Source organism: Chaetodon trifascialis, chromosome 24 (genome assembly GCF_039877785.1).
Source record: "Chaetodon trifascialis isolate fChaTrf1 chromosome 24, fChaTrf1.hap1, whole genome shotgun sequence".
Classification (NCBI taxonomy): domain Eukaryota; kingdom Metazoa; phylum Chordata; class Actinopteri; order Chaetodontiformes; family Chaetodontidae; genus Chaetodon; species Chaetodon trifascialis.
Window position 1 is genome coordinate 12,000,121 of NC_092079.1, and position 25,469 is coordinate 12,025,589.

Consider the following 25,469-nt stretch of genomic DNA (forward strand, 5'->3'; position numbering starts at 1 on the left):
GCCCTCATACTTGGCCTTTCTTCTCATTAGCCTCCTCTGTTCCATCCTCTCAGGGAACAGTCAGCTCAAATACGACCACTTATCTCAATGCCTCGAACAGCAGCGCATTGTCCGGCCTGTGTGGCTGTTAAGATGATATCAGGGAATTTAAGCTTTGTCTGTGGCCAGCATCGTCTTCCAGTGCTCTTCTATGAAACACAGCAGATGTTTTTTTTTACTGCAGCTGAGCTTTCTCTTTTTGAGAATCGGCCGTCTTTCACATATAGAGAATATTGAACTGTTCAAACAACAATTTGCCCTTTTTTTTAGTAATTAATTCAATTCAATCATCAAAATAACTAGCAAGGAGAATGAAAAATGACTCAATGAATAAATACAATAATAAATGAATATATGTAATATATTTAACTATACCTAAATGCAACTCATTAATCAGATATGAATGGCTTCAATTGTTTTCACATTTATGCATTTTTTATTAGATATTTTTATCTATATTTCTACCACTGAGTTTACCACTTATTCTCTATACAGACACAAACTGCAGAAATGACTGATTTTCTTTCCTCTGTGTGTGCATTTGCAGACACACACACACATATATATAATCCTCCAGTCTTTTATTACTGGCCATTTTTATTTTTATTTCTGATTCGATAAGCGTTTATTGATCCCCAGAGGGGACTAAAGGCAAATGGCAATTAAAGACAAAACTATGAGGTGAAGTGACTGCGGTGTGATTAATAGCAGCAGAGTAAGCAAGTCTAGTATCTGTAAACGGCGTGCACCAGACGTTAATACAGTATATAGTACGATTAAGCAATGATACCTGGTGTTAATATAGGAAGAAACATAATATATGTCACAGCTTGTCGTAGAGAGGGTGAGACACATCCTCCTCTGTGTCTCTTGGCGGTCTTGTTCCAGCCCAATCACAGAGCTTGTTAAGTCTGCTGGCCTCCACCACCCCAGCACACCATGGCAAAAGACAGAGCGCTGGCTAGCAGACGTGCAGCAGCTTGTACATATTGAAGGAATTGAGTCTCCTCAGGAAGAACAGACTGAACTGTCCCTTTCTGGAGAGGTGTTGTGTGTCCTGTCCATTTTTTTTTATTGATTTCTCCACGTCCTTGGGGTGGTTTTGCTTATCGCAACCTCAGAGGCTGCCATCCACTCTGCAGTGTCAAGGTACGGCTGCATCGCCAGCAGCTTTTCCCCAAAGAGGCAGGGCTGAATGGTTGAAAGCGTTAGAAAAGTCAAAGAAAATGACTCGATGCAAGTGCATCTACAGTCATTTTTTATTTCTTTTTACAGAAGTCATTTTTCATTCTCATCATTGAGGGTGTATACTAAATATTTATCTTTCCCTAGCAATAACAAAGGATGGACAGGGAGGAAAAAAACATGTATTGCATTGGCCGGGAATCGAACCCGGGCCTCCCGCGTGGCAGGCGAGAATTCTACCACTGAACCACCAATGCATTTATGTTAGAGAGGGGAGGGGGGTGGGGAGAAATAGGAGCCATTTTTCTGCAGGGAGTTACTGTTTTTGGCTGCCTTTGATAATACACTGATGTAGCCTCTATAGCTTAGTTTTTTGAGGTATATAATATGAAAAATTGTAAAATGAACCACAAAGAAAGTGTATTTTTTGCACACAATCAAGGCTGTAAGATGTATTTTTTGCAGGGAATACCATGTTATCCCTCAGTTACAGCCTAATGCATGATGGACTGCTTGTCCCTGTTCCTCTGTGTGCACACGGTACACAAGTTCTTGTATGTTTGACTGCCTGGACTGGACTTTATCCCTACCCCCTCCGGGAAAGCTGCCCTTCCATAATGACTAGTCAGCAGTGAGCACGTGTTTGCCCTTAGAGGAGCGGGAGAGCACCCCCTGCCTGTGGACCATGTGGTATTACACTGCCCTGTAGGTCAAACCACACACACAGCTGGATGTCCCCAACTACAGCAAGACCAAAGTCACTCTCAAGGTATAAGCATGCATGCAAACAACTGGCACCAATACTGTTATGTCCTAACAAGGTTTACTCTGATGCACATTCACACGCCCACAGTTCTATACAACACATTTGCAGATGAAAGCACTGTTGAAACTATTGTAGTAGTAGCAGCTCTGTGAGGCTGTTCTTGTGATACTGTACACAGTGACAATGTTAACATACTTCTTGATATCACGCTAACGTATCACGTATGGCTGAGCATGACGAGGACTGCATCATCACAAAACCATGAAAAAAATATGGTCCCAATCCATCAAGTAGTTGTTGAGATATTTCACAGGATGAATGAAAAGTTCAGTCTGCTGGTAATGATAAATGAAAGGAAAGGATTCCTAAAATCAATAGGGTTCATCCTCTTCAGTCTGGACCGCAGTAGTTGGACTGTCGTGCAGAGTGATGAAGTTTCATCAGTACATTCAGGGGCGGGGCGTGCAGACAGGCAGTTGCTTGGAGCCCCCGGCCACTTATTTACCGCAACGATTATTGATAGGCCTGTGCTTTCAGAGACCTCTGTTGGTCCCTGAACCTCACTTTGAGCACCACTAATCTATTTTTTCAGCATTCATCTCAAATTTCCAAGAAATTGTGCATTTATGTGTGCAAAAACCAAATTTTCACGGTATGCACTGGTGGATTGGGGGCCCCAGGGATTTCTAACTTGGTGCCCCAAGAGATGCGAGCATGCCACTGAGTACATTGTTTGCCTTTTGGTATCAACAGTATGAAAAGCAATAAAATATATATTGAATGATTGTGGACATGTTGAGCTTTTATCATGATGAATTATTAAATTGAACATAAAATGGAGCTGAAGAATTGTTATTATATTATTGTGATTTCCCTGCAATCTGCCTGCCTGGCTCCAGTTGTTTTTCTTTGCATCTGTTTGCATTTTGATCCATTTGCAAGTGTCTGTTTGTCAGTGTGTGCGTCTGTCTGTCTTCTAGAGTATTTACTTCCTTTTTCCTCTGTATTTGTGGTTCTTCTCTGTCGTGTGTGTTTGTGAACACAGATGGTAACAGACCTATCTGTCCTAAGCAGCACCTCCTCCCTGAAGGTTAAACCTGGTGGCAACCTGGAGGTGCATTTCTCTCTAGAGCTCATTTGTGAGCCAGCAGCACCCATCGAGGTCATACATGTGCAGTGTGTTACTCAGGTAAGGCATAAAAAAAAATGTCCATGTACTAATCAAACTTTTGCATCACCACATACGATCAGTCCGTCTGGTTTGCAGTAACACAAACATGATAGACTGCTTTAAGGCATGCTGCTCATGTCTGAGAAGCAGTGTAGCCCCAAAATAAAACGTTTTCTGATGCTGAACCTGTAATATTTGTTGAGGACAAGAAGCTTTGGAGCCACACGAGTGCATTCATATTTAAAGAAGTTTATATGTGAGGTAATATTACATGACAGAATGGTGTCAGCTCAACAAAAAGATCAGTGATTGAATGAGTTATAAAAAATGATCCTCATGAAGCATCCGCACTCAAATTTCATGACAGAAATTTCTACTGTTAAAAAGTAATCAAAAACAAAACCCTCTCATATATGTCACGATTTCTTTTAGTTTAATATAGATTTTTCATTAGTTTTTGTGTGTTGTGTTGTCTGCATCAAGGACTGCAGATGATTAATGCAGAGCAGAAATAAAAAAAAAAAAATCTACTTCTTTGGGGGGTTGAAGAAATAGACGGTTACAGCCACTCCATAACAACGTAAAGTATCATCATCTTCTGTCATTAATTTATACCATACATGACTGTAAGAATCAAATCTAATATAAATGTGGGTTGTGTGTTGGCATAGTGGTCAGACATTAGAAGACCCTGGTCTATTTGATTTATATTGAAGGTAAGTGAAAAGAGTGGATTCAGTTCAGGATTATTATCATTTGATTGCTAACATGCAGGCCCTGAAACAGTGTTTCTGCTGCTGGCCGTCGCTAAAGGAAAGCGTAATCTTCTCTCTGCACTTAGATCAAAAGACTGTGAGAACATCATGAGGAAAAGCAGAAACAGAAATGTTTGAAATGGTGTGCTCAGCGCTCAGTTGCCATAGAGATCCCTATCCCTAACCTGCAAGGAGAGCGGCTGATGATGGATGTGTGCCTGGAAGGAGACAACCTGAGTGGAGTCAACAGGGTTTCAGTTCCCCTGTGGGAGACTCTCACCTGTGAAGTTACGTTCTCCCCCCGGCAGAGTAGAGAAGAGCACAGGCAGGTAAGACTCAGCACTCTGTCGCTGACCTCCTTTAAAGGCACAGATGGGAGAAAAGTGGAAGTTCCTGTTCGTTAAACGCTTCGTACGAACGCACAAAAAGAGACACATTTGTTCCTGAATCTGAGACAATTGTGTTACCATCACAATACATTTTTGGGAATAAAAAAAAATACAGTAGACCTCAGCATGAGCTTGGTAATGGAGGGAATGTACACTGTTCTGAACAGGGTAATTAATGTGGTGGCACAGCTCTTGCATAGGTTTGGTGTGTGTTTTCTGCCTGTGTATTGTTCCAGTCGGAGCTGGTGGGCGAGGTCTGGTATCGACTGCAGCTTTGTGCTCTTCCTCCAGTAGTCATCACACTACCACACGCCTGCTGTCAGCTGGGCGTGTAGGTGCACACACCAACACATTGCATGCTTACTGGCTGGGAATGCATGCGTGCATACTGTGTACTGATTCCATCCTCAGGATTTTCCCACGCCTCAGTTGTGTGTCCTCTCCTGGATGTCATATTGCACAGCAATAGTGGGGCTGAGGAGCCTGAAACTCCCATAATAACCTTTATGTGTAAAATAGAAAGCTGGTCTGCTTACATTTTATTTACTGGAGAAAAATGGAGGTACAAAGAAAAATGTGAAAGATATTTTTTCAGTCAGATAGTTTCAGAGACAAAAGCACTGAATTTGACTAGAAACACTTTGTGTACCATGATAATTATGTCAGAGATAGAGGAAAAGTGTCCAGTCTGAGTTAAAACAGATAGTTTTCCACACTAACAGACACAAGAAAGGCAATTTTAGCTGCATATCATGGGGAATTCATTTTTCAGGCATTGAGGCTCTGGAGCTACTTGTGACCCCAGAAACTGTACACACTACACACTGGAAATTGATTCAGGAAGTGCTGTTAGTACACACACTCACCTTTGTGCCTCATCCTTAGTTTTATCAAATCAGTATTCCTTCATTTATCACAACATACATCTGATGTTAACATGCTCCTGCCCCTTGGGAAATTCTTTTTTATATTTTTTCTCATGTTGTGTACTAAGACAGGTGATAACACAGTTGTCTTTTCACACACATCTTGAAACAAACAAGAGTCAGTTGGAGGGAACTTGGACTTATATGTTGTATATCTGGATGGAAAGATGTGGGTCGCCCAGCAGTGTGATTTAAAGGGTTTTTCTCTTTGAGCATGAGGGTGTTTATCCTCCCTTACTGTTCCCATGAAAGCTATTCCCTCTGTGTGTGTGTGTGTGTGTGTGTGTGTGTGTGTGTGTGTGTGTGTGTGTGTGTGTGTGTGTGTGTGTGTGTGTGTGTGTGTGTGTGTTCCAGATTATTGTGGGGCCCCACTCCTCCACCCAGCTTGGTGTCTGTTTCAGTGCTTCATCCATCGGAGAGGGGGAACCACACAGCAAAGATCACTTTCATGTGCCCTGAGGTGTGTATATATACACTCAAACACACACACACACACACACACACACACACACACACACACACACACACACACACACACACACACACACAAACAAACACAGAGAAAATGGATTGCATAAATCACCGTCCCCTGCTTTCACACACACACACACAAGAACACATGCAGACACACATAGATACAGGAATAGCTCACTTCTTTCTCCTCTTAAATTGGTTTAAGCAGGTGCTCTCATTTTATTTACTGCCTCATCACCCCCAATCATCCACATGAAGCTCGGAGCAATCAGATCACCTCATAAAGCTTTTCATTGGCCGAGATTGTACATTTTATTTAAGGCGCAGGAGGCTGTTCGCCAGAGCTGGGTGATATAAACAACAGAAACGACAGAAACATTTCTTTGATAAGGAAGCTAGAATGAAAGAAAAGATTAGGGGAATTTTTTAAAGGCAAAAGAAACAATAACTTGCTGTGATATATTTTGATATCAACTTTAATGAAAACAATTATTGTGATACATTTTTGCCATTTCACCATATCAGAGTTTGGCCTTATGATCACAGCTGTTCTTTGTCCTCCCTCCTATGTATTCCCGCCGCGCTTTCTCCTTTTTAATTTCTTCCCTCCGGCCACCTGTGTGTTAATCTGTCTCTGTCTGTCCTCAGTTGCAGGAATGGTGTGTGTTGTTGAGTGGATGTGGCCTTAATCCAGAGAGCGTGGAGCCTCTGAGCATCTCACCCCTGATTGGCTCCAACGCCAACCCCGCTGAGCTCCCAGTCATGCTGGATATGACACTCACAGGTCACAGGAACTGCCTGCTCTTCCTCAACAGATACTCTCTTCTCACATGCATGTGACACACTCACACATGTTCCTAATGCTGTGTGTTCTTGGTATGTCTTCGTGTCTCAGATGAGGACCCAAGTACACCCCCAACTACATGAAGTCACTACAGACAGGGAGGTCTTATTTATCTCTCTGAGCCACATTGAAGGTGTGTTAATAGACACTATAACTTTTCACCACGTTATGATAAAATGTTAAATAAGCTAATTTTATCAGCTAATACATACAACTCCCAGAATGAAGCACTAAGCATGAGTAAAATAGTTTCTTTGAAGCAAAACGAAAACAAAACTGGACTTTAACGCAGCCCTGATCTGTATTTTCTGTATCAGTCATGGATCAGATGATTATGTATAACATAAAACGGGTCAATTGTAGAAATGAACACAGAATTATTCTGAACCTCTGCAGTTCCACTCTTACAGCTCATTGTTTTAGGCCAGCAACTTTACTGTTTTCATTTGCTCTTATCAGCCTTGCTTCCAGCTGCAACACTTTGCAGCTAGTTGGTAAACGTAGTGGAGCATTTAAAAAAAAGAGCTAAAAGGGGAGCGAATATTGGACTTTCACATTCACTAGCTCAACACAGGTCCAAATTGTCGCAGTAATTTGCTAATATGTTAGCAAAAAGAACATTTTGAAGTTTCCTGCTGCTCCATCTGGCCAAAAAAATTAGTAATCCAGTGGTAACAACATGCTGTTGTCTTTGCTGTTTCTAAATGAGGAGAAAACCCTTTCAGATGGTAACGAAACAGATAAAAAATATCCAGCAGATGCTCGATGTGTCTTAAGATTCAAAAGAAGCCGTGATAAATATCGGTGTAGCCCAGGCTTTTTCACTAACTGACAGTAGAAATGTGAAGAGCTCTTCATCAGCTTAATAAATCAACAGACTGCATCACAGGAAAGATCATTGAAATTAAATTTAAATCAACTGCAGTGGTTTTACAGATGTCCACATGACAACGATACAGTTTAATGAATTATGGTGGTTTGTATTTCTTGCTTGGTTACCAGGCAGAAAACGTGTTAATGACTGCGTGTTTGTCTCCCATCTTGGCTGCAGGTATACAAATCAGGGAAGGGACTGGTGTAGATGTGCCTGTGGTGCGGGTCTGCATCACTATGAAGCCCCTTAGCAGCCCAGGCAAAAACAGCAGTACCTTCAGTACCTTCAGTGCAGACAACGTGAGGTGTGTGTGTGTCTTTTTGTCTGCACTAGAGGCTAAATCCAAATCTATGCCTGGTCTCAGACAAGTTTCTAGACAGTATGCTTTTACAGTATTGCACAATGGCTTCGGCTTAGCCAAACATGAATTCTTACCTTGAAACACAAAATTCAGTCCTTTCATGCAGTGCGAAATCACTCAGTCCTCATCATACAGACAGCATATAAGTCCAAGTACTGGTTCATTGCTAATCCAGAGTGTTGTGTAAATACTACTTAAAAAATTCTACCCATGAATATTTCAGGTCAGGGCAGAAATTGTCAACCATCTGTTGGATTTGCCCTCTCTGTGGGATTCCAGTGGAAGTGCCTATTGAGAACTCACCGCTTGGCGTGGAGCGATGTGAAATGGGCTGCCAGCTGGAAAGGACGGTGGACATACTGCTCGCTCGATGTGCGCCGGGGAATCGGGACTGGAAAGGACAAGAAGGTGCATGCCAATTTGTAATTTACACTCTTTCCAAGCCCAAGTGGTCTTGCGATATCAGAAATCCGTTTTGATGATCTGTTTTAAACCTTGTTACACACACACAACATCACACACGTAAGGCCGCATATTTAATGCGTGAGGAGGTTGTTTAAACTGTCATCAAGTCACTACAATCATAATGAGATGAGACGTTTCAGGATCTGTCTGATTCATCTCTGCAGGTGATTGATTGATGAACACCTTGTATTTTGGCTTTGTGGTAATTAATCAGAGCAGCACCTCGCAATTGGAAAAGAAGAAAGCATTTTTTAAGCAGGGGAAAGTTGAAACAACATGCCAGTCCGTCACGATTAGGTTAGGGTGAGATTAGTTTGATAATCAGCACGTTATGATTTTGTTTTTCCCAAACTATCCAGGGCAGACACGCAGTTCCAGCGGTGCAGTTACTGGTTTTGTGTGCAGATAAAAACCCGACAACCTTTCTAGGCTTTTTAAATATCCTCTCACATCTAAAGTTCCATCATCCATGCAGAGTTTGAAAACAATTTTAATTATTTTTAGATAAACTACAATGAGTCAGCTATTGATAATATCGGCTGACCACTAATGACATTATCAGTGCTTTCATTTTCAAATGCTCTCAATGTATTTATTGTGGAGCACATACAGCATCTTGGAAGTCAGAGCAGTAGCTTGACACGCTAAAATTAGCTCACTGCAACATATGAAGAGAGCAGAATAGAAAACTGTATCTAAGGTGTTTCTCAGATGCCAGTTCATCTTAATAACATCAGTATCTGAGCTGATCTAACAGATTAGATCGGTGCACCGGGCTTAAGACATTTTAATTTCAGCAACTCAGTTAGTTTTCTTTTCTGTGTTGTTCCCTGCACCTGCTCAGTCACCTCCCTCCCACTTCTTACTTCTGGACAGTTCCCCAGGTGACGATGGAAGACTTCCTGTGCGAGGTTCAGTCAGACAGCGAAACAGGGCACTCTGAGGTGGAGGACTGCCTTTCTGTCTGCATCAAGGCAGCGAGGAGGGACCCTGAGACAGGCATCTTAACACTCACCCTTAATGTTGTCTGCACTCCCCTCAGGCCATGCAGGTTACAGTACTGAGAGCACACACACACGCATACACAAATCTGTTCAAAGAAAATATGACACACATTGACAAGTACGCACAAAATGAAATGCACGCTGGGAAAAATATTCAGATAGTCAGAGGAGGAATGCGTCTTTTTGTTGTTGAGACTCAGCCGCTTCTGAGTTCAACCCCGTTGTTCTCCTCACAAAACCACTCCGCTGGTTGTGTTACCAGTAAAAGCAAACAAACACTTTACACACCCGAGGAAAACCATTACACACACAAGTACACATGGAAAAAAGAAGCCACACAGACATATTTTGGAGAGACACGAACCACAGACACACACCGCATTAAAAGCCCAAACACCAAACATACACTGGCACATTCTGAGAAAGATCTAGACGTACACAAAAACTCATTACCCGGGAGAACTAAACACACACACACACACACACACATACACACACACACACACACACACATCGTGAGATTATGCAGACTCTGAGAGAGGCGCACAAAGGCTTCAGAAGTTCAAAAGCACACACTCTCAAAAGAAAGGAAAAGAAAAACACAAAATTGCACACACTCAAAGAAACAAATATGCACACCTCCTGGGTGCAGCAGAAAAACAAAAGGCTGCTAAAAATAGGTCAGAAAAAACAAAACAAGTTGCACATTCACACACACAACGGGAAGGAAGGCACACAGACGACGTGTTTGTTGTTCTCTCTACAGATAACACACTTGCATTGAGCGTTGTGAGTAAATACTGCATTCATTTATCTCTTGTCTTTCTTCCTCTACAGTGCAGTCGCCTCTCCCTCCACCTCTCTCCGTCTCCCATCTTCTCTTTGCGCTCTCTCTCAGGTGGGTGTGGCCTCTGCATTCATTTATTACTAACTGTCTACATGTGCTGAGTCTTAATGTTTGTAGCTAAAGGTTGCTGCTCTCTCTCCGAGGTAAAGGGGAAGGCCAGCTCATTAGCTGCCTCTGCCTGAACAGTGCATGCCATGTTAGGTCAGATCCCCGTAGATAACACATTAACTTTGGTGTGACCTAAAAACACGTTTGATTCTTTTTTGGATCTATTACTAGAGGGATTCTCCTCCTGCTTTTCTAATCAAACCACATGTAATCTACAATGGGAGTCAGTGAGATAAAGGCACACACGCACACTAAGTGTCAGTTCTCTTCATGCCAGGTCAGTCTATAAAAATGATTTTTCTCCTTTTGGTGAGGGCTAAGAAATAAAAACTCTTTACAACTGCAATAATAATAATAATTACACCTGTGTTCAGCTAGTAATTATGGCAGTGCAAAAAATCTGATAATGATATATTGGCTGATTAAACATAAACACAAAACACAGGCAGGCAATTTTTGCCACGTTGTTCTTTATTATTTCCACAAAAGCACAAATAAACACTTCTAACCAAGGCACAAGAAATAAGAAAGGGGAAGATAAATAAATAAAATGAGTCAGGCGTCCCTTAAGTTTAGTTAATTAAAAAATGTGACCAAGATATTTATTAAGCGGGACATTTTGGGCAATGCAGTTTTATTCATATGAACTGACCCAGGGGGATTCATCCATCTTGGTCTAGTTATTACATAAGATTTCAACAGCAAAACTTGTATTCATCCACTAGAATATTCGCTTCTCTAATTTGATCTAACCCCGTTCTGTTTTGGTGTATATGGAGTCAGAAATGCTGTGATGATTTTTTGACTGTACACAGATCTTTATCGAACTGGTATTTGGTAAAACTCCTCTGATCCGTGTTGCAGATCTAATTATTCTGCCACCTGCGGTCGGTTTCAGTTGGTGCTCTGTTGCTCGATGCCGCCCTCACTGGCACAGATCCATAGATTAAAGTCGCCCTGTGGAGTTTTCTTGTAAACACACACAACGGTGTTGCTCACCAAAACACACTTTTCTTCCTCATAAAACATTTGCAAAGATGATTTTGATAATATTTTAAATGCTGCAGGGTTACCATCCATGCTTACTTGCTTGCAGTCTTCTTCTTCCCTGCCTTTGCTGAGGCATTGCTGTGTTTCTTGGCACATAACCACTACCTGTAGATCAGCAGTGTGCAGCCATAGCTGAGCTTTCGTGCCTGAAATGAATGCTGCAGCTGCTTCCTTCACAAAATGCTGATTTTTAACCGTACAAACTCACTGTTAAAAGTCACAGTTCACCTGTTCTCCGCTGCCCTCCTTACTGTACGCTGCATGTGACATCCTGCTGAGTGAAGATTGTGTTCATTTATCAGCTCCCGTCTTCATTTGTGGAGTCCATTAATGAGGCGTGCCCTGGTAGAATCAATACCTCCGAGAGCTAATGACTTCTCCATGAGGAAATGACGGGGGGTGTGGTGCTGCTAATAGGCTCTTCCATTATCTACATGTTGTTTCTCTGCTGTGGGCAGCGAGACGAGGAGGCCAAGCATCATGAGCTGAAAGTGGGAGTATTGAAGAGCATTTTAATGATTTTTTTTTCCTTCTTTCTTTTTTTAAACGAGTATAGGAATGTTCAAATTACACCTTACGTAATAAATTAGAGTGGGAGGATGTTTTGAAGAAAACAGACAGGTGGAAAGCAGACTCTAAATCAGGAGGGCCAACTCTGCAGGTTTTTTATTCCAGTTAAAGCCCGATGCAGCTCATTTCACTGATTAATTCCTCTTCTCTGGATGAAGGTAATCAGTAAAATCAGCTGGTGTGCTCACCAGCTGAATATAAACCTGCATGCATTTTGCCCTTCATTACATTTACAGTATCCCAGCTTTATTTTGTTTCTGTTAAACCAAGTTTCTGTCCCCCCCCAAAAAAAGAATTGCACCTTTTTATTGCTACTGTACAGTAAATAATACAGAAATGAACCAGAAATGTCTGCTTCAGTTGGCTTTATCGTTCTAAACTAAAGTCATTCAGGTATTATAATTAAAGACAGACATGTACATACAGTGTTCAGTAATACAGATATACAGCAAGTTCACATCCGTATCACACCTTTCTTCCCCTCTTCCTCCTCCTCTCACCTGATCCAGGTCTTTCATAGGTGTCCTCAGGAATGAAAGAGTTTGTGGTTTCTTCATTTTTATCATTTTTATTGAATTTATTTTTATGTAAATGTAGCAAAAAGTAGCAAAGTGCTGTCTTGCTTTTAAAGGTAAGCTTAACAGTTTTCAGACTAGCATGTAAATGTGTCCAGAATGGAGTGTAAATGGATGGATGTGATGGTCAAAAGCAGTGAAAAGTTCTCCACAGTTTAATAGTTTAATCACGTTTTCATTGTGTGTGTGTGTGTGTGTGTGTGTGTGTGTGTGTGTGTGTGTGTGTGTGTGTGTGTGTTTACATTCTGATTTTTACTTTCTTTCATTCGCTATTATTCCATCCAAGTTTGCTAATAATTACATTCCTGTTTGAGTTGATGCCTCATCTGAAGGTGTGTGAAGATTAGATTCATTAGTTCCACAGTTGCACTGTTCTTTGCATTTACTGTGATGTTTGAAGGGATGTAATGAATGGATGTATTTGACCAATCGCTATTTTACTACCCCCTGCACTGGTGCTTTTTGATCCTGGGAAACTAAATTTAGCCTTTGGGTCCTCTGAGTGAACCTAAGGTAATAGTTTTTTGACCAAATACTTTCAGGAGCTATGGAAACACAGAATCCAAACTCAGTCCCTTTTGCACAGTATGTGTTTTTTGCCAGATTGGGTCAGCTGGTCTAAAGTAATAAATTAAAGCGTTGGCCAGGAGGCCAGAGCTGTTCACAGCAGCGGTCCTGCCGGGCAGCAGCACTGACTTCACGGTGACTCCAGCCTCAGGGATGTTACCTCCCATTGGTTCTGCTGGAGCTCTCATCACGGTATCCTTCACACCCACCACGCTCAGCAAGCACAGAGCAAGACTAAGCAGCCAGGTATTTAACCGATTTATTGTTTATTTATTTATTGCCATGTTACCAATAAGGAGTCACGGCGTAATTATTACTTTTACCAGTTTCCAGCTGTGCAGTAAGTACATTTTTCTCTTATGTTTAGAAATTGTCAGCACTAAAGGTTTTTCCACTAATTACAAAATGAGCCAGTCGCATATCTGAGGAGCCATGCTATTGGTCAAACATACTCAGCCATTCAAACCTAAGAGTTATCAGATTTGCATGACTCATCAGACGTGCAGTGGACCTATGAGGTGAAAGAGAAAGTCTCTCATGATTCCCCACCCCACTTGTCCCCATCCACCAATGGCAGCTCTTCTGTGCCGCATCCAGCCAATGAACAGCAGCGAAACCTTGTGGTAAGTAAAGGGCATCCTCTCACACAGCTACGAATTGTTGTTTTCGGTTTTTGTATTTCCATTAAAGCCACAGTTAGCTTTTTTATCTGGGCGCATTTACCACACAATGTCACCTTCAGTTAAAGAAAATGAGCTGTTATTTGGACAGGCCACATTTCCACATGGAGGTGATGATGATGGGTTCCGCTGTTTGTCCTTTTTTCACTTAAAATGCCTCATTACTTGTGTTAGCGTTTCTCATCAGCAGCTCTAACGAGCTATTTTTCTGTCAATACAAAGATGTTTTGTTCTTTAGGCAGCTGAGGGAAATTTAGCGTGATGAAACTAAAGTGAGGATCATTTTTGATCCTCATTGCTGCTAATTTTTCTCTCTCTAATTAAGCAGTTCTCTCCAAAGTGGTCATCATACATGTAACACATTACATTGCATGTACTGTAACTGACATATACACTATAGTCAGCACAAAACACTACATGAAGAATTCCCTCTGCAGCTTATCTGCTGCTCTTCATCTCCTCGTCCTTCTTTATGATTGGTATCGATTTAATATGTAAAATCCATAAGGGATAATGGGGTTTCCCGCGCTCACCTCATCGACGTGCTTCATGAAAAGAGCCGGTGTCCCTGAAGTTTTACACATTGAGCAGGTATCAAATGTATGATGAGCAATAAATGCTAGTAATGGTTATGATGTCCCTATCATACCTCAGAGTCCACTTCACGTAAAATGTTACTAACTTGGCTTTATTCATCCCTTGCCTTAAGATCCTGTTAGATAGTATATAGCGCCTGGCCATAAATTAGATCCACCTCACAGTGCTGGTCCACAGATATTGCCACTATACGTTATATTACACTAACCAGGACAACCTTGAAATATACAGCAGCCTTTCTGAAAAGCTCAGTATCTTCCATTTAATAAATCAAACCGCATGAGTCTTAAGAGGTGGTCCAGTGCGTGGGCCGGTGTGCATGCTGATCTAGCCCACACAGCGGCCGTGGCTGCAAGGCTCTTCTGTAAATCATTGTGTCTGTGTCACAAGAGAAGTAGAAGTTGTCTCAATGGATGTTTCAAATAGCAGTCCAGCTTCCTCTCTGTAAATTATATACCATGCCTATGAAAAGTATTCGCCCTCCTTTGTAGCTTGCATGTTTTATTGTTTTGCAGCAGTCAATTTTATGTGGCTTTGACACTGAATAACAGAAAACAGATTTCCACAAAGTGACACGATTGATTACCAGCAAGAGATGCTTGTTCGTAAAAGTACTCAGCGTTTACTAGGATGCATGTTGGTGGCGGCATCATGCTGTGGAGATGCTTCTCTGCAGAAGGCCTGTGAGGAGAGAGGGTAAAAGTGAATGAAATTCAGGGAGAAGATTTGTAGGGCCTCATGCAAGAACATTTTTGTATTCCTTTCCTAAAACTCTTGCACAAACCCACCACAAATCACTAGTTCCAACCTGATGAATGTTATATATTCATAAGGACGTGAGTGTTTGCACAATTTAATAATCTATCAGTCTATCGTAATTCTATGATTGAGGCCCCTGAAGTTGCCTGTTCAGCTCTGTCTGTGGGAAGGTTTCAAGCATAACATGTTATGAAATTGCGAGAAGAATTTCACACTGCGGAGTTTCCCATCCTCCTGTCAAATCTCCACAGACAGCAAGTTAACAAGTTTTGCAGTGTTATGAGTGCCAGAGGACCCAGACCAATTAGAAAATGTTAATAGTACAGATGTCAGTAACGTTTCATCACAGCCAAGCTGCACTGTGACAGTCAGTGAGACACAAAAAAACACGTCACTTGTAAATTTCCTCTGCAGCCAAGAGAAAATTGTTCATACAAGAAAATGTAATGCCAGAACATTCTTGAATCAATTGCGTGTGCCACTTAAGAACAAATCCGTTCATACGAGTACGGTGAGTGTGACCATGAAGCCAAATCAAAGCAGCAATCCTGGAGTGGCCGAGTCAGAGTTTAGACCTCAATCCAACTGAAAATTTGTGGCTGGACCTGGAAGAAGCTTGAGTGAGACCAGTCCACAGAAGGCTGGGATTGCTACTAAATCCTGACTTTGGAGAGGGCGAACGCAAACATGTATTTTATATGTTTCATTGATCTACATCACTTTGTTGAGATCTGTTTTGACTTTGACATTGAAGGATCTTTGTTGATCACTGTCAAAACACAACATTAAATCTGCTTGTCATTGTTATAAGACACAAAAATACCTACATACCAACATGCTTCCATTACTTCTTATAGTATGTTTAGCACTACATATATTTAGTGCTGTATTTCAGTAAAATGCCATATAAATATGAATTTTTTACACTTTTTACAAAAAAACCCCAAAAACATTGGGATGGAAATGCATCGTAGAAAGTCATGGTACCCTTGTGAAGTCTCTTTCAAATTTGGATGCGTGGATATGAAATGTGGATATGTTAGCTAAATACTGTAACTCTGTGTGTGCGTGAGTACGCTCTTATCCTCCCTGTGTGTCTGCATATGGAGCTGTCCTATGGCTCACCTTGCGCCTGTGGAATTATTCACGAGGCAGTTACGCTCAGTTATGCGTCCATTAAGCACCATCTGCAGCCTGCTGGGGCAAGAATGGAGCGAGAGAGAGGGATGGGATGGGAGAGGAAAGATAGACGAAGGAAGCAAAAGATCGAGGGTGGAGAGAGAGAGAGTAGAGAGAGTGAAGGACATAAAAGGGGGGAGCGAGGGATATGGCTGGAGTAATAGATGATGGAAGGAGCAAAAGTGGGAGGGAGAGTGAGAAAAGATGAGAGCAGCAGATAAAGTGAACAATAAAAGGCGGGTGTTTGGTCGAGGATGAAGGGAAGCTGCTGTCTGCATGTGTTTTGCATATCATCTGTGAGAGAAAGGGTGTGTGTGTGGCGCTGTCTGACAGTGTGCATCAGCGAGCGTCTGAGTGTGTTTGTGCGGTTGTTGATTTCTGTTCAGAGATTACCTGCGGAAATGGGCTCCCCTTCCTCTGTGGGGGCGTTAGCCCGGCAACAGATGAGCCAAGCCAACGGTAATTGGTGGAGGGTCTGTTGTGATGGCTGTAGGAGCAAGATCACACTGAAGTCAGACTCAGAGTCATGAAATCATGATCGCAAGTGCTGACACGCCAAACTGACTGGAACAAAGCAGATCCACTGACCTCTGCACAGAAGGAGACACTCAGAGTTTAACTTCACTTCCTTCTGGAAAACTTGCCGGCTGCAGTTTGGATTCAGACTGCAGCAAACAGCAGCATTATTATATGTGTAGATTTGGTGTGTTTGTGCGACGGCTATTATAGAGACGGTGGAGACGAGATAATCTTTTAAATATGTGGATAACAGCGCGCGTGTTCCTGGACGCTCATAGTGTAAAGAACATTGTGTATTTGTGCACCTATTGCTGTCAAATTGCTGGTTGTGACGACCCAAATCGACACTTTTGCAAAGCTGCTTGCTGTCAGGTTGCAAAGACCTCATTTCTTTTTGTGGAGGCAGCGTGCTGCACAAGGTTGCTCATAAAAGCTTTGCATTTTTGACAAAATGGTTGCTTTTATTAAACTTCACCATTTAATACATCTTCCTAACTTGTCTGGACTCTACCAGAGCTCCCCTTAATACTGGAGCAATTTCCTGAGATAAGAAAGCTGATAAAATGTTGTACTTTCAGTCCTAATAGAAGACGCAGTTGAGTCACTTTTGGACTCTTTGACCAGTTATGACTTAATTCCTACTCTGAGATGCTTCATAATGTCTTCGTAAAGTTAATTAGTACTGCAAACCGTCACAGAAGTTTGTTGTAGATGGTTGCATGCTGATTATGAAAGTAGAATTTGTTACCAGTTTGCCTTCAGTTACCTCTTTGTCATTGCAGTTAGCTCTTACTTTGTCCAAGTGACAGTGACCTTGTCGGTGGGTTAATTGTCTCTCTTTGCTTTGAGAGCTCACATGTGAAAGTGCTGCTCATCTGTCCTCTGTGACAGCTAACAAACGTTGCTAATTGGGTTTCAACCTTACATGACCCTCCTTTGATCACTGTTTGCAGCTGTCATCGAGGCCCTTCAGGGCAAGAATTATCTTTAATGAGATGTTTACATCAGTCATACAATCTGAAAGTAAACTGATTCTTTGTGGTGGATGCTCATGCTGTGAACGGTTAGCAGACGAGCTATTCATCCAGCAACGCTGTTTTTTCTTTCAAGTGGAAGGTTTTTCCAAAGGGTCCCTCTCACAAAAGCTCAGGTAAAATGTAACATCCAACAAATACTGAATTTAACTAATCCAGGCACGACGCAGCGGCAGTGTGCTCGATGTGCCCGGGGCAGGTTTGTTTGGTTTGTTAGAGACTTAAAAATTCCAGTAAAAAAATGAGGAAACTGAGAATGAAAACATTTTAGATTTCAACTAACTTTGATGGCGTCTGACAGGCGAGCCATATGGCACTGCATTAACTAATCCTTCTCGTTTCCCAGACATTCCTAAATGGATTATCTACTTGGCTGCTTAATACTATTTCATTTTCATTCTGTCACAGAGAGTCCTATCCCCATACATCACTCACACTGGGATTCAATTAGCATGGCAGTAATTAAGCAGGGGCTGTTTCTCCCTGAAAGACACACAAAATTATTTGACAGCCTGCCAGCAGAAGTGTGTGCGCGCGCGTGTGTGTGTTTTTGACAGAGAGTGGGTGCTGAAAGACTGGAAGAGGAGGATACTGTTATGTCACATGTTGTCTGTTTGTCTGATATCGCCCTCGCTTGTCACTGCACAGTGTAATTGTGTCAGCCGACACGCACAGCTGTAAAGTTTGCAGCGTGAGCTTTATTACCGCGGTTTATCAAATATGCAATCAGCACAATATTTTGTCTGGGTGTAAGCGTTTTCAGTTTAAGATTAAATGCGTTCATTCCTGAAGGGAAACTGGGTCACCGCAACTTAGAGTCATTCTCACAGCGATCCAGTAAATGAAAGTGGAAAGGGCTTGATGCTGTTGACAGTTTGTCTCTTCTGACGCTGGCCATAATAAAGTGTAAACATATGAGTGTAGTTAAAACCTAAATGCACAACCACGTGGACAGACCACAACTTAAAGAGGCATCGCTGCAATTCAGCACTACACTTCCAATATGCGGACCACAGTTGACCGAAAGAACATTAACCGCCAAGCTATTATAATAATTGATCAATCGTTTCAGTCATTTTTCAAGCAGTAGCTGGTTCCAGCTTCAGTCATGTGAGGGCATGCTGCTGCTCTCTGTCATTTGTAATAGTAATTGAGGATTTTTCCTCAAAAAACTGCTGGTCGGACAAAACTGAAGACATCACTTTGGGCTTTGGACGTTTTAAGGATTAAATGATCATTGTGAAAATAATCAGCAGATGAATCAATGACAGTTGTTAGTTGCAGCACTCACTGTGTGCCACTGATATTATAATACGCTGCTCCTTGTAAACAGCTCGTCACTTGCTTTCCATGGACAGGCACCACTTTTATCTGTCACGTTGTGCTGGCGTGCCATGATCATCCTAGTGGCATGTGTCAGTCTTTAGTGGTATGTTTTTCAGACTAATGGTATGACTGGTGTTTAACTGGCGCTCCCCACTGCTGTATGCTGTCAGTGTGGTAGCAGTATGCCTGACACATGGCACATCGCTCATATCCCATTGACTTACTCCCATTTCTTACTTGATTTTCTCTTTATAAGCGCCATAAGCCAGTAGAAATATACACAAGGCTACTCCAGTGTATGGCTTCGTCTTTTCAGAGTTAGCATTCGCCAATTCATCATCAGCAGTCTTGACTCCACGTCTCAGAGCAGATGTCCTCCCACCTCTTAATCAAGACTCCTGTTTTTACTTTCATTCTCAGTTTGGTGTCAAAGTGATGGATCATATTCTTGCCAGAGGAGTAAATTACTCTGGACTTACTTGTCAGTCAAATATCTGCACGTGAGCACACAAAGTATTCCAACAAAAGAGAAAAGTCCAGCATCTCGGAGCACCCACAGTCCCTCACCTGCTACTTTGAGTAGCCAATCACGTGTCAGCCCTGTCTCCCACCGAAACAACTGTGTGGTTCTTTGAAGTAAAATCTAATTATTGCTGCGGCACTTCTCCACGAACACTGCATGCGTGCGTCTACGCCTCTGAGCAAGTGTGTGTGTGTCTGCGTGAGAGCGCACACCTATCGAAACTCCCTCTGGTGAACATGACAGAAGAGATGGGGGGAAAGAACAAGCCGCTCAGCCCTGCTTTCATCTTCTCCCCCCTTTTTACTGCCTGGAAACTCAGCTCTGACACATAAAAAATCATCACGCCCGTGTGCGTATGTGTGTGCGCGCGAGAGACGTCGTTACATATTTCATGTTGCTGATGATGATAGCAGGAGTTATCATCATTCTGCTTGCATCCGAGTGTTTGACAAAGCAGCACTTGTGTGTGAGGGACAGCAGGCGTGTGTTTGTCTGGTTTGGTTGAATGCTGTGTGACATGTTTGGAAGCAGCTTCGGTGACTTGACAGATTGTGCGACATGCTGCGTGTGTGTGCTGTCATTTAAATGTGTTATTACACTCTTTGAAGCTCTTAAATTGACTGATGGTTGCATGTGCACATCTCGGTGAACGATGAGCCAGCGTTGTTTGTATGTTTACGATTGTGTGTGTGTGTGTGCCTTTTTCTTATGAAGCTACCATCAGCAAGCATCCAGCACCTGTGTCTTCCCTCTGCCGCCGATGGAGACAGATAGAGAGCTGGAAACGCTCGGCGGCAGGATATGAAATATGCTAATGAACCAACATAATAATAACCCATCATCACACATACGTCAGAAAGAAAATGAAAAACTTTACCAAGGATTTTGTCTTTTTACGACCTTGTTTCAAGACAAAATTTAAATGATCTCATCCTTACGGAGGGGAGCGTTCGCCGATGTTGAGAAATAGTACTCGGATCAGGATAGTTCAAGCCGTATTTTGACAACAATCATAAGGAAAACAATCATTTCTTTTTGTTTAAGGCCACATACCAAACAGAAGCGGTTCCTTACAAAATCTTTAAATTAATGCAATTTATTTCCTGCAGTTTTAAGGGAGCGTAAAAGCCACCACACCTCACCTCAGCAGGGGGATATGCACAGTAAACACTTCTGGTTATCACTTAGTGGTCTGCAGGGACAGATAAAACCTATTTCAAGACACTAAAAACACATTTAAATCATCCTAATTAAAACCTACAATATGCTTAGATAACAGGCATCAGGGAAATACCAATGTTTACCTCCTGGAGTGCACATATGAGCATCCCTTATTAAGGCACTCTCCAAACGTACAAGTAGAAAAAATAAAACAGTCATGTAGAAAATACATTTTTTAAGTTTGTGACATGTTCCCATCTCATCCTCATCTGCCGTCAATACATGTCAAAAAATCATTTTGAGTGTTTTTATATCAAACTCTTCTCTGCTAAATCCACCCATCATATAAAAGCTGACCATCAGCTTCTGGGTTATAGTAGCTAACGAGCAATATCACAGCAGAAGCACATTTCAAAGACTGCGGTGTGCTCGATCTCCTCATCATCCTCCTTCTCCTTCCTCCTTCAAGTGAAGGTCTCTGCCTTCGTGTAACTACTCCCTGCCACATACACCCCCGTAAAACAGCGCTCAATCCGAGTTAAAGTAAAACAAGCATCACGTCAGTGTTTATTACTTGCAGCCTGTGTTCATTTGAATAATGAATACTCCGCGGGATAGATTTGTTTTCATAAACTTAATAAAATATGTACATATTGCAAAGCCACTGTAATCAAATTCTGAAAAATGAACACAGACTCAAATACTTTAATACTTTAATGCTCCATCATGTGAACTTAATGCCAAATGAAATAAAGGCGACTTTTAAGCAATTCATTTTGTTCCGGACCATCAGAGAGCCGTTTCTCTTCTGAGGAATCGCTGTACTCATTATTGATGCTCACCAGGAGCTGTGCTTAAAAACACTGCAGTGCCCGTTCATCAGCTAATTGCCAAACATATCTAATTAGAAATAACACGGAGTGGAATTCATAATAAACAGAAAGAAGTTAGACTTGCTCTGCGCACTGTCTGCATTTCATGTGTACAACTAGTGTTGGAGTTTGTTCATTCTCTTCAAGTTATATTGCCAAATCCCTCGCTCACTGTTTGCCTTCAAGAACGCTGCCATCGTCTGCTGCTGCTTTATTGGCGGTTTCCAGCAACAGCTGAGAGAAAATCAGGATGCAGCCTTTGTCACTTACTCCACAAAGCTCTGGAACGCACACACTTTGCCTCACATGAATGTGGGTTTCCATTCACTACTATCGGAGAATATTAGGAGCTGAAAATGTGCTTAAGAACAGGTGGATGGAAACTGACTTTATGAATTGTTAGCTGTTCCACCAAAGTGATTCCCCCCCTAAACTTCTCACATGGTTTCATTTCAATAACGGCTGGAGGCACAGAGAGGTAAAAATCCAATAGTAAGCAGAGATGAGACAAAAGCCTCAAAGATAAATATTGTCTTATCCGTTAATCGCCTCACAACCCCTCGGATTTATCCTGTGACCCCTAGATTGGGGCTGTTCAAGCTAACAGTGAAATGGATGCATCAGGATTAACAAGCTAATGATGTCAGAGAGAATAATGTTGGTCAATCACGCCTTTTTGTTTCCTATGTTTCCCCTCCCGTTAACCCTCGTGGTGTCTCGTCTCGGCTCCTGCTGTAGTGCTTGTATCAGTGTGATGAACTTTTCTTCAGTGATTTTTGATTGTTGGTGTGTTTTTCCCTCTCTGTCTCAGGCTGCCTGGAGCCATGCCGTACCATACCTGGATCCTCTGCCGTAAGCCAGCCAACTGTCTCTGTCTCACCTGGTTTTCCTCCACTGACAGTCTCTGCAACAACCCGTCCGACTCTGTTCCTCTGTTTCCATGTTCTGCTTTGGGTTTCCTCCAGCGCCCACGATGACAGTTTTATGTTACAACCCTCAGCCTGCCAATGGTTTATTTGTGTGCGTGCAAACTGACGACTGCGTTGCCTGACAGGTGTTCAAGAGAGGAGGCGAAGGTGGCACCGAGTCCCCAAAAGAGACAGGACGCCGTTTGATTTGTAAATGAGTTCATTCCCATGTTTGGCACAGAACAGGCCAATCATCTGGGCTGATTTACATACCTCTCGTGCCACATGTGTGTTGGGAAATGGCAGAGACCTGAGATAGATTGCAATCAGTCATAGTGTTACTGATGCTGGAAGCGTGCTGAGGCCAAAGCCCCGCTGCTGGCCAGAGATGTTTACTGTGATCTTTGAATTGTTTGAAAGCTAAAATGATGACTTAAAAATGAGACGATGCACCAATCATATTATATTCACTTAGTTTTGTTTTGTATTCAGGACTGTTAATCCAGTAGTTTGCCTAAACTTGTTAAATTACGACGTGACACATGTTGTTCCAACAACTAAGAACTGAAAACAGATGAAAACATAATATACAACATAATAACAACCAATCAGACAAGGGAGAGGCACGGCCAATTAAACCTCCATCAAGTCTCCTCCTGATCATAAATACTGTGTTTCAACGCAGCTGAATTCACAGCATACTTCTTCTCATTTATGTTTCTGTTGTCACAACAGGACAGGTATGCAATCTGACTGCAGCTCGTACATACCGTGTTGACCAGCAGGCATTATGGAGCTGCAGCTTACGTCATTATTTTATGATCTCAGCATGGTCATAGAATAATCAGAGCACAGGCTGATGGCAGCAGTTAAGCTGTGAGATGGGACTGTTGAAATGAGAGAAAGTTAGATGCAACAAAAGTTACAGTAATGTTTAGGTGCAATGAAGAGGCAGAAATGTTACGTGAAAGACGTCTGTGTTGTGCCGCAGAGATATCTACTGAAGTTAGCATGCTAACCTGATAGCCCCGGCCTGTCCTGTCTCATAATTCTACTTGGCACCTCAAGAGCTGATAGCATCTTACACATTGTAGGTCTAACGCACAAAATTGCATCATGTGCATACATTAGTATCTGAACTTCAGATCATTTACATAATCATTAAATAGTAAAGGATTCACTGTGGAACCTTTGGGGACCCAGATGCCGTGTCGGATAGGCAGTGCCCAAAGCAGACCCTTTGTCTAATCAAATAAAGAGATCCTCCTCTTTAGCTCCTCCTGTGGTGTCACATGTTTCTCTGTCATAGATTTGCATTCATGCATTTATTTCTTTTTTTGTGGAAGGAGGCAAATTCAGAATTTAGGGCTAGACAAGTAAAACTTGTCTTTTAAAGGATGCAGTGTATCTTTGAAATTTGAAGACACATGTATATCCTCACCTCTTTTTTCTGTATGAATGCACGAAAAGGAAAAACAGCCCATTTACAGTACATGTACACACAGAGCATTCATTTGACCACTAAACTCATCCATTTAAAGCTTACTGGTAAATCTCACTTCTTCCTGCCACTGCCATGTACTTAGTTTATACAAAGCGATGCTTATTTTACTTCTGTGACGCTTAAATCTGTGAAATTTGAACTGAGAGCTTGTTTGCAGCTTTCAGAAGACTGTCACAAACTGCTTTTACCAAAGAGACTTAAAGTTCATTGACTTCTCAGCACTGCACGACAGTTTGTATAGCCCCTTCACAATGCACTCGTTTTTACATCTGTACTGTGCCTCTGTCTGTCCTTGAGAAGTGCACCAAAAGCTCCCAATTCAGCTGCATTTCTCCTTTCTTTTTTCCCCCCTTTCTTTACTTCAATAGCTGAGGACAGACACATAGCAATTTGTCAGCAGCTTCAGTTTGAAGACAGCCCTCTGTTTCTCTCTGCAGATTCATGAAGTCAGCCCCGTCCTCATGCTGCAGAGTTTGCTGTGGCTGGTAAGAGCAAAGCAGCACATCTGAGTGATATGACCTGAAGAAAACTGCAGTGGGTTGGATTTGTTTGTATACACGCTGACAAAATGATTGCTGGTAAAGAGGAAGAGGTGCTGCGACAGGTGATGTTTGTGCCAGTGCTCCTCTTTGTCCGTTAAAGAGACAGAATGTCTCCTCAGTTCTCTTAAATCGAACATGTAATTGCTGCGGATAAACACTGTGATGAGCAGAATTTGAGTCGTGGAATTTTCTCTGATAGTAGTTGAGGTCTTTTATACAGTTGTAATCCGTGAAAACATCCTATTAACAGCTATTTTGGCTAAAAGAGTAAAGGTTATTCCTCATATTATGTATCTGGACAGGACTGGATTTATTTTGAGGAGGTATTATGGGGATAACTTCACAGTATTCCCAGTACGGTATTGAATATAATGAGTCAGTGGCTACCTGCTGCCAGCCCACCTGCACACCTGAGGCTCATCATGAATGAACAGGATTTAAACCGCGGTTCTTCACTCCAGTCTTTGCCAGATTGTCCGTTTGTCCATATGGCACTTTGTCTCGTCTCACTTTGCTCTTGTTACCTGTCATTGGGATTTTACCTGTTGATTGCTTCTCCTGAACTCAGACCTGTGCTTTATCTCCTCGTCCTAGAAAACCCCGAGCGGTTCACCATCTGGATCACCCGCCGTAAGTCAGCCGACTCTCTGTGCCTCACCACACCAGTCCACCACTGGGTTAGGGTTAGACTCTACAGATACTAGCAAAGTGGATCCCAACCAGCTCAAACAACTACTGGAAAAAATGTATTTTCAGGTCTTGGCCAAAATTTCTGAATGGTTGAGCCGAAGGCGATAGAAACCCAGAAGAAAAGCAGAGTTTTCTAGTGCATCCTGCAGCCATACAATTCCCGGCCTGAGCCACTGGTGGAGTTTGCTAATGTCAGCTTCACAAA

The 25,469-nt window shown here is 42.1% G+C and overlaps 1 non-coding gene and 1 pseudogene across 1 annotated transcript; one reads left to right on the forward strand and one right to left on the reverse strand.

Moving 5' to 3' along the window:
• Positions 1-24,722, forward strand: part of LOC139351946 (cilia- and flagella-associated protein 47-like) — a 51,622-nt pseudogene extending 26,900 nt beyond the window's left edge.
• trnag-gcc (transfer RNA glycine (anticodon GCC)) lies at positions 1,411-1,481 on the reverse strand. The gene has a single exon. It is a non-coding gene; the product is annotated as a tRNA-Gly (tRNA).
• Positions 24,723-25,469: the final 747 nt, after the last annotated feature.